The sequence below is a fragment of the Cibotium barometz genome, chromosome 31 (genome assembly GCF_041138505.1).
Source record: "Cibotium barometz isolate CiBa-2024 chromosome 31, ASM4113850v1, whole genome shotgun sequence".
In the NCBI taxonomy this organism is placed as follows: Eukaryota; Viridiplantae; Streptophyta; class Polypodiopsida; order Cyatheales; family Cibotiaceae; genus Cibotium; species Cibotium barometz.
The window spans coordinates 42,007,841-42,015,868 of record NC_141076.1 but is presented as its reverse complement, the minus strand read 5'-3'; positions in this window follow the sequence as shown (position 1 = coordinate 42,015,868).

Here is an 8,028-nt window from a genome sequence, read left to right as displayed (position 1 = left end):
CACACGAGGAAGAGAAAAAGGATAACAAATGAGTTTATTGGTATATACAAAGGAATAGTTAAAGATTTTAAGTCCTCCAACATAGATAGAAACATCAAAGAAGTCCTTGTACAAAGTGCTTACATGCACTCAGAGTTGTGTTTGCAACGTTTACCCAATGGCATCCCACTCTATAAACCAAACTGCAAGTGGGTGTTTTTTGAAATGATTGTACATTATGTCTATGTAATGAGTTTCTTCTCTATATTATTAGTTGTCTTGTATTTGTTTGTATAGATGTATATCCTTCAAACCTGGTAGATTGGCAACCACAATAGATAGTATAGTGGGAATCGTCGATACGTTTCATGCTTCTATTGGTGAGCAGCAGTACAAAGGAGTAGGTGTTTGGCAGAGAAAGGAGTATTTTTTTACGACATGTTTTATATGGCACCTCATAGTGTTACAAATTATGGCTCTCTAAAAGTATCATGCTTCTATTGGTGAGCAGCAGTACAAAGGAGGATCAAGTAGGTGTTTGGCAGAGAGAGGAGTATTTTTTTACGACATGTTTTATATGGCACCTCATAGTGTTACAAATTATGGCTCTCTAAAAGTATCACCTCTTCCTTCATTCGACAGTCCAGAATGGTTGATACTGTTACATAATGTCCACCCTTTAGTTGTGCGGGGGCGCTTGGACGCTAGTGTGCCATCCTAGTGAATTGTTATCGTGGGTGACCCCACATTAAATACTGGTTACCTAGTGTTATTGGTATCTCTTGAGACCTTGACGGGTGTATGTTGTTGAGGTGTAACAAGTAGTGCCATGCTTGACAACTGTATAGTGGTCAAAGTGAAACAAGTGGACTATGCTAGGCAACTGCACACAGTCGAAGTGTAACAAATGGTTTATGCAATTAATGTGCCATGCTAATTGAAAGTGTAAAAAGTGGCAATACAAGCCATGCTAGATGATGTGTATAATGATACTCTCATCGTATAGTTAAACAAGTGGTAAGTGTATGTTGTGTTTGTGCAATGTTTCATATTGGGATTAATTATAGAGAAGGAAAATTAATTAAAACAGCTAATGTGTTTACGTTTGTGAGATAGATGATGAGCAGTGTGCATGTCGCATATGGAGGATCCTATCTGTATCGTCTCGGAACATTATTATTCTATATTATTTTATTGGCCACGTGTCAAATATTTGTACATATTATTTATGCACGCTTGTGCGTGGTGTTGCAATATTCCTAGCACATAAGTTAGAAGAGTTTTGATTATTTACACTTAGTGTGTAAACAAGTTCTAGTGTTTGAGCTATTTTTGTAAAAGTGAAAAAAGCAAGCCCAATTTTGTACGTACAACTATTAATAGCTCCTTGGGCTATTTATTGAATAGAATTCTCAAAATACTCATGTGGTGGGAGTGGAGCTACATGCATGAGGAGGGAGATTGCACCCAATAGTGTCTTGATGGTGGTGATGTTCTATTTCTCGTATTTTAAGCTATGCTATGCTTTATCATATAATTTTGATGTTGTTCTATTTCTCTTGTTTTATGCTATGCTATTTCTCTTGTTTTACGTTTTATCATATCATTTTGATTCAAGTTCATGCTTTAATCTTTGATGTATTTGTGAATTTTTAATTATTTCTTCTAGAAGTACAAAAGGTCCGGTGATAGATACCAACTACAGAAATAAGTGAGTGCTATAGGTTAAAGATATATCAAGACTTGTAAAAATGTATGCGACCAAATGTGACAAGCTGCTAGGTGAAAATAAATGTGTTTATGCCATTGCATGTGTTTGTTGACTTCTTTTATGATGAGGAGGTTAGAAAAATAATGTCAATGTTTATCTATAAATTAGAGAAATGTTTGGATTTCCTGGATCAAAATTGGGATGTGAAAAACAAAATGGGATTACTTGCAAAATCCAGCAGAGTTCTATTACCTATAAATATATGATTGGCTCTCATAATTTTATTTTAGCCTTTCATTACATAAGATGGCATTATGTGAATGGAAATCTTGTAGCTATTAATCTAGACTTAGAGGATGACATTGAAAATCCATTGATTCTATTAGAGGTATCGTTTGAGTACGAGTTTCTGATAGTACTTAATATAAGGTCAAACATTTCCCTATGTCAATTGAGAACTGACTTGGCAAATGAGGATGACCCAAAAGTGCCTAATAATTATGTGTTCAAGTGCAATGACTATAAGGTATGTTAATCACACTAGCTTGGTAAAAGTATTAACACATTCTTAACACATGCAATACATTACTGTGATTTTTGTAAATAGGTTCCAAGGAGAAAAAAAGAAAGGCCCGTTTCATGTAAAGATATCACCAACAAGCAAGTTTTCTTGGTATAGCTAGACTATGTAATAGGAAGCATTGGAACATAATGTAACTGACTATGTAATAGGAAGCATTACAACATAGTGTATTGGCCATATTGAAGACATCGATAAAAACCTTCACCAAAATTTTATACATTATCCAAAATTTTATTTTTTTTACATTGGTTCAAAATCATCTTTACATTGGCTTACATTGAAAGAGAAAGCTATATGGTTGTTGAACCGTCTGCTTGGGGGGATGTAGGTTCCTCAGGGGGGGTAGATGTAGGGTGGGCTACTAAAGTGTCTACTTGGGGACTTGCAAGCTCCTCATGGGGCGTAGATGTAGGTTGAGTTGTTGAAGCATCCGCTTGGCGAGATGGACGTTGCCCATCTTCATTGATTTCGACCCACACGTGAGGATTGTTACGGTGTTCGGGGATACTATCGAGGTGCTAGTCCCGGTGGTGGTCATGGGGCAGAGGAGGCACAAACTCAGGTGGCATGTCAACAGGATGATCTTGAATGTTGTTGATCAAATGTTGAATGCTCTCAGACCTAAATAGTCGTAGATCCAAATCAGTGTACTTTGCTAATCTAGCAACCTACATGAAAGGGAATAATTAGAATTGTGATATTAGAACATGAAAATAGAAATGAGTATATTAAAAGTGCATGCTTACATTGCTTGATGATGATTTGAAAATATTCTCCAGTAATAACCTTGCATTATAGCAAACCCTCCCAACCACAACTATGATTATCTTGTTGTTCTAAGACTTTGCATCTCAAAATGTGTGTGTCAACAAGCAAGTCTTCTTGGGTGATGTCCTTGGGAGTAGTTATTAACTTCCTTACTGACCTGTAGGTCACAATAAGGTTATCAATATTGAAAGCCCTCTCTCTCTCTCTCTCTCTCTCTCTCAATTGTGTAGACTTACTGTTTGACGGTGTTATGAAAGCTTGAGCTTGAATTGGCTAAGTAGCATCGCCTTCTTTCTATATCATAAGATATTAAACTCTAGTGTGAACTACAATAGTCAATTTAGAGAGTGAAATGTCATGGAAAAAGACAATCAACAACAACACAATACTAAAGTATAGAGAAAAATGCATGACACTTACTTTTGATGGTATGCCATTATAATGACCTCCATTGGGTCTAAATCTACATGCGAAAACCGTGGAAATACATCCACAAGATAAGTCTCCTTTTTGAAACAAGAATCGAGGAGATGAGGGAGTCCAGTAGATATACACAATTTTACATGTTCCATGGGAGATTTCATAAAATCAGGCTGAAATAAAAAAGATGACAGTAAATTACTTAGTTGGGCAAGAAAAAAACCTTACAATCAAGATGATGAAAAGGACATAGCAAACCTGAGAATAGCTATAATAACTCTATCATTGACCTCCTTTCACTCATTGGAAAGAATCCGAATCTCCTCTTCCTCGAAAGGGAAGTATTGTAGACTACCTCGATCAGGAGAACGGATATCAAATCTATGTGACATACTTAAGCACCCTAACATTGGATTCTTGAATTTCTCTTGTTGTAACAGCTTCACAAACTAGCCTTGCCTTAATGTTTGAATGTAAATCCTCATTTTGCATCCTTTGGGTGTTGAGGCGTGTATCACGAGAATGCAAGACCTCTATGACATCTATTATGTTAACCTTCCCCTCGAAGGCGGCACTTCAAGTATACCCTATATTCGTCGATAAGCTCTGCATCAGCTGAAGTGTCTTGTCATATCTGAACTTGAGCAACCGCAAGGAGTTCATGTCCTTTGGCATCAATGTGACTCTATGGGCATGTGCAGCAAGAATATAACTATTCTTAAAAAACTCAATAATAAAACCATTGCATACTGACGTTATGTCTTTCGCATATCGATCTCACTACACGTTGGAATGGCAGCTTTGGAATTTCACTTTGTATGTGTCTCTGTACCCTTCTGAGCTCCTAGAGGACGCATCTATGCTGCTGGTACCTCCAAGTTTTCATTATCTACAATCTCGACGATGCTTTTTCTAGAGGCCACCTTCTAAACAATTTAAGGATCATTTGAAAAGTTGATCTCCTTGTGGTCTTCTTTGTATGTGCCATTTGATGAAATAACACAACAACAAGATGCTAAGTCTTCAACGAATTGAGGAATAAGGAGAAAGATAAATTTCCATACGAGAAATTAACACAACGCGATGAGATGCCTCCTATGGAATCAAGGTACCATCCTTGCGTTGTGGTGATTTCTCTAAGGAAAGATCCTAAAAAGTAAAAGCTGTAAGAAAGAGCTAGATAAATTCTCATACGAGAAATCAACACAACGCGAGGAAGTGCCTCAGCCAAAATGAAATGTGCAATCCTTGTGTTGTGATTTTTTCAAAGAAAACCTTCTTTCCTCTAAACTCATAAATGAGGCATGAATCACTACAACGCAACAATGAGACAATTCAAAATGGAATCATATCACCCTCATTGTGTTGTATTGATTTGTGCCTTTACCATTGAGGCATGAATTACAACAATGTGAGGAGCCAACTCTAATGGAATCAAAGCACCCCCATCGTGTTGCATTGATTGGTGCGTATAGTGTTAAGGTATGAATTAGTACAATGCAAGGAGACAATTCCAATGGAATCATAGCACCCTCATCGTATTGTATTAATTTGCACCTTTACCATTAAGGCATGAATTACAACAACGTGAGGAGCTAACTCTACTGGAATCAAAGTACCCCAATCACGTTGTATTGATTGGTGCATATTATATTAAGGTATGAATCAATACAACATGAGGAGACAATTCCAATAGAATCATAGCACCCTCGTTGTGTTGCATTGATTTGTGCTTTTACCATTACAGAATGAATTATAACAACGTGAGGAGTAATTGAATCAAAGCGCCCTCATCGTGTTGTATTGATTGGTGCATATACCGTTAAGGTATGAATCAGTACAACGCAAGGAGACAAATCCAATGGAATCATAGCACCCTCATCACATTGTATTGATTTTTACGTATACCATTAAGGTATGAATCACTACAATGCAAGAAGGCTACACGATAAAAAACGTGAGAACCTATTTGCATTGTGTTGATATGTGAAAGGATCACAACAACATGAGAAGGGCCTTCACAAGAATTTGCAAGCCTCTTCTCGCGTTGTAGTGATAACCCCATCAAGATGAAAGTATTAATAATCCGATAGAACTCACATCAGAATGATGCATGCAAATAAGGGGATGTCGTTGTTTTAGAGTTAAGTAAGATAGGAGGAAAGGATAGTAAAAAAATAAATAGTCACTGAGTAGAAGATTAAAGAGAGAACATTAACTTAGGACACATGTAGACATTAAATAGATGCGACCCATCATGATTACAACCAATGCATGCTTGACACTTGGCATCCACACGTGTTTACATTAAATAGAAGTGGCATCCACACATGTAAAATAGATGTGTTTACAACCAATGCATGCTTAACACGTGGCATCCACATGTGTTTACATTAAATAGACGTGACATCCACACATGTTTACATTAAATAGACATGGCATCCACACGTGAGAATAAGAATGTGTGGTGGTTTCAACGCATGAATGCCACATGTCATTAGGGAAAATTCAGGCTCCAGATGAGTCCTTTAAGGGCTTTCTCTCTCTTCTTGGAATCTAGGAAAAGTATAAAAATAATATTATTATATTTGGTTTCTCTCTCTTCTTTTAGAATATAAATTCATCTTTTTCCATATTTTCTAAATAGATTCAATACCTATTTTGTTCTACCATGCTTAAATTCCACATAACTTCAACCACTATTCATAAACTTCATCTTTTTCCATATTTTTTAAATAGATTCAATACGTATTTTATTCTACTGTGCTTAAATTCCACGTAACTTCAACCACTATGTGTCAAAATTCATAAATGTTAAAACTGTACTATATATAAAGTAAGAAAACAAGAACAAGAATACTTCTGACATAAATAACTATGTAACTTCAAGTACAACATGGAATTCAATGATGTCGATTGGAAAAAGTGGCGTTTAAAAAACAAACTCGAATTTATCTTGAAGCAAACTTAGTATTTTGAAAAGGTTTTTTTCCCAGCCCATATAAACATGCTTAAGTTCTATTCTAGTGTATTTTCATGAAGTTATGGTAGTTGTTGTTGGGTGAGTATTCTAGTGTATTTTCATGAAGTTATGGTAGTTGTTGTTGAGTATTCCTCATTTAATAGGGGCTTGTAATGAGTGAAAAAAATTTAATTAATTGGTTGGTGGCTTGAGCGAAAACATTAATGAAGTAAAACATTGCCTTATTAGTATTTTGATTAAACTTTTGAATTGAATTGTATATGTACCTCAAACAACGCGAGTGAGAGAGAGAGAGAGAGTTGAATTGTATTTTGATTAAACTTTTGAATTGAATTGTATGTACCTCAAACAACGTGAGTGAGAGAGACATTAGGGCCAAAAGTTTAGAAAAAAGGGCCCTGTAAGGAAAGTGGTTATAATACTAATTGGAATTCAACTAGTTAGAATAGAGTCATATCCAAGGGCTAAATTTGGTGGTGTCATCATTAAATTGTATGCTAGTTAGTTATTCACCAAATCTTAGTTATTCTTCAAATCTTCTTTGTATGAAATTCATATTTTTAGAAAATGTGCGAAATATTGCTTTCTTGCTTTCTCTTTTGTTAGATCCCCGTAACGCCACTACGGGCGTTACCAGGAGAGGGAACGGCCTCTGGCTCACCACCCAGCCATAGAGGAAGAATGAGGATTGCCCCTCATCCCCCAGGCTATATAGTGTGTGGCCTATCGTCCACACTACCCTGGCCGCCCATGACTCCGCACGGGCGTCCTCTCCCACTAAACCCCGGGCGGATGGCCACGTCCTTGGTCATCCGATCTGCCGCCGTTAGCCTACGTGACATTACCCCCCCTTAAGAAGAGTTTTTGTTCTCGAAAACAAACTGGGGAAAGCTCTTGGAAATTGCACTACGGCGTTCCCAGGTAGCTACCTCCTCATCCCTATCTATCCATTTAACAAGTACCTCCTGGTACACTTTATGTCGGGTTTGTCTGTCACGATACTTTAGAATCTTTTCAGGTTCATGTGGTATCTTTGGTGGCTCTATCAAGTCCACCAAAATCTCTGGAGAAACTGCGTTCTCTAACCCGTGAACTGATTTCTTCAGTTTACTGACATGGAAGACAGGTTGGACTTGAGAACTCTTCGGTAACTCAAGTTTATATGCTACGTCCCCAATCTTCTTAAGGATTTTAAAAGGACCACAATATCTCAGAGAAAGTTTATCACACTTCCCCGTTTTCATGGTTTCTGACTGCGCAGGAACCTCGAGGAATACAAAGTCACCTTCTGCAAAGGTCACCTTTCTACGTCCTTTATCCGCATAAGTTTTAGCGCGATCCTGAGCGCTACGAATGCTTTCACGTGCGGCTCTGAGCATATCATTCATATCTTCAAGGAAATCCTTGACTGATTGAATCTTCTCCTTTTCTAGGCCTACAGCCATCGGAGATCTTGGCTGGAATCCATACATTAACATGAATGGTGTAAATCCAGTCGTCGCTGAATGTTTGGAGCTGTTATAGGCAAACTCCAATAAGGGAAAGTACTCTTCCCAATTAGATTGCTTCTTACTAACATAAGAA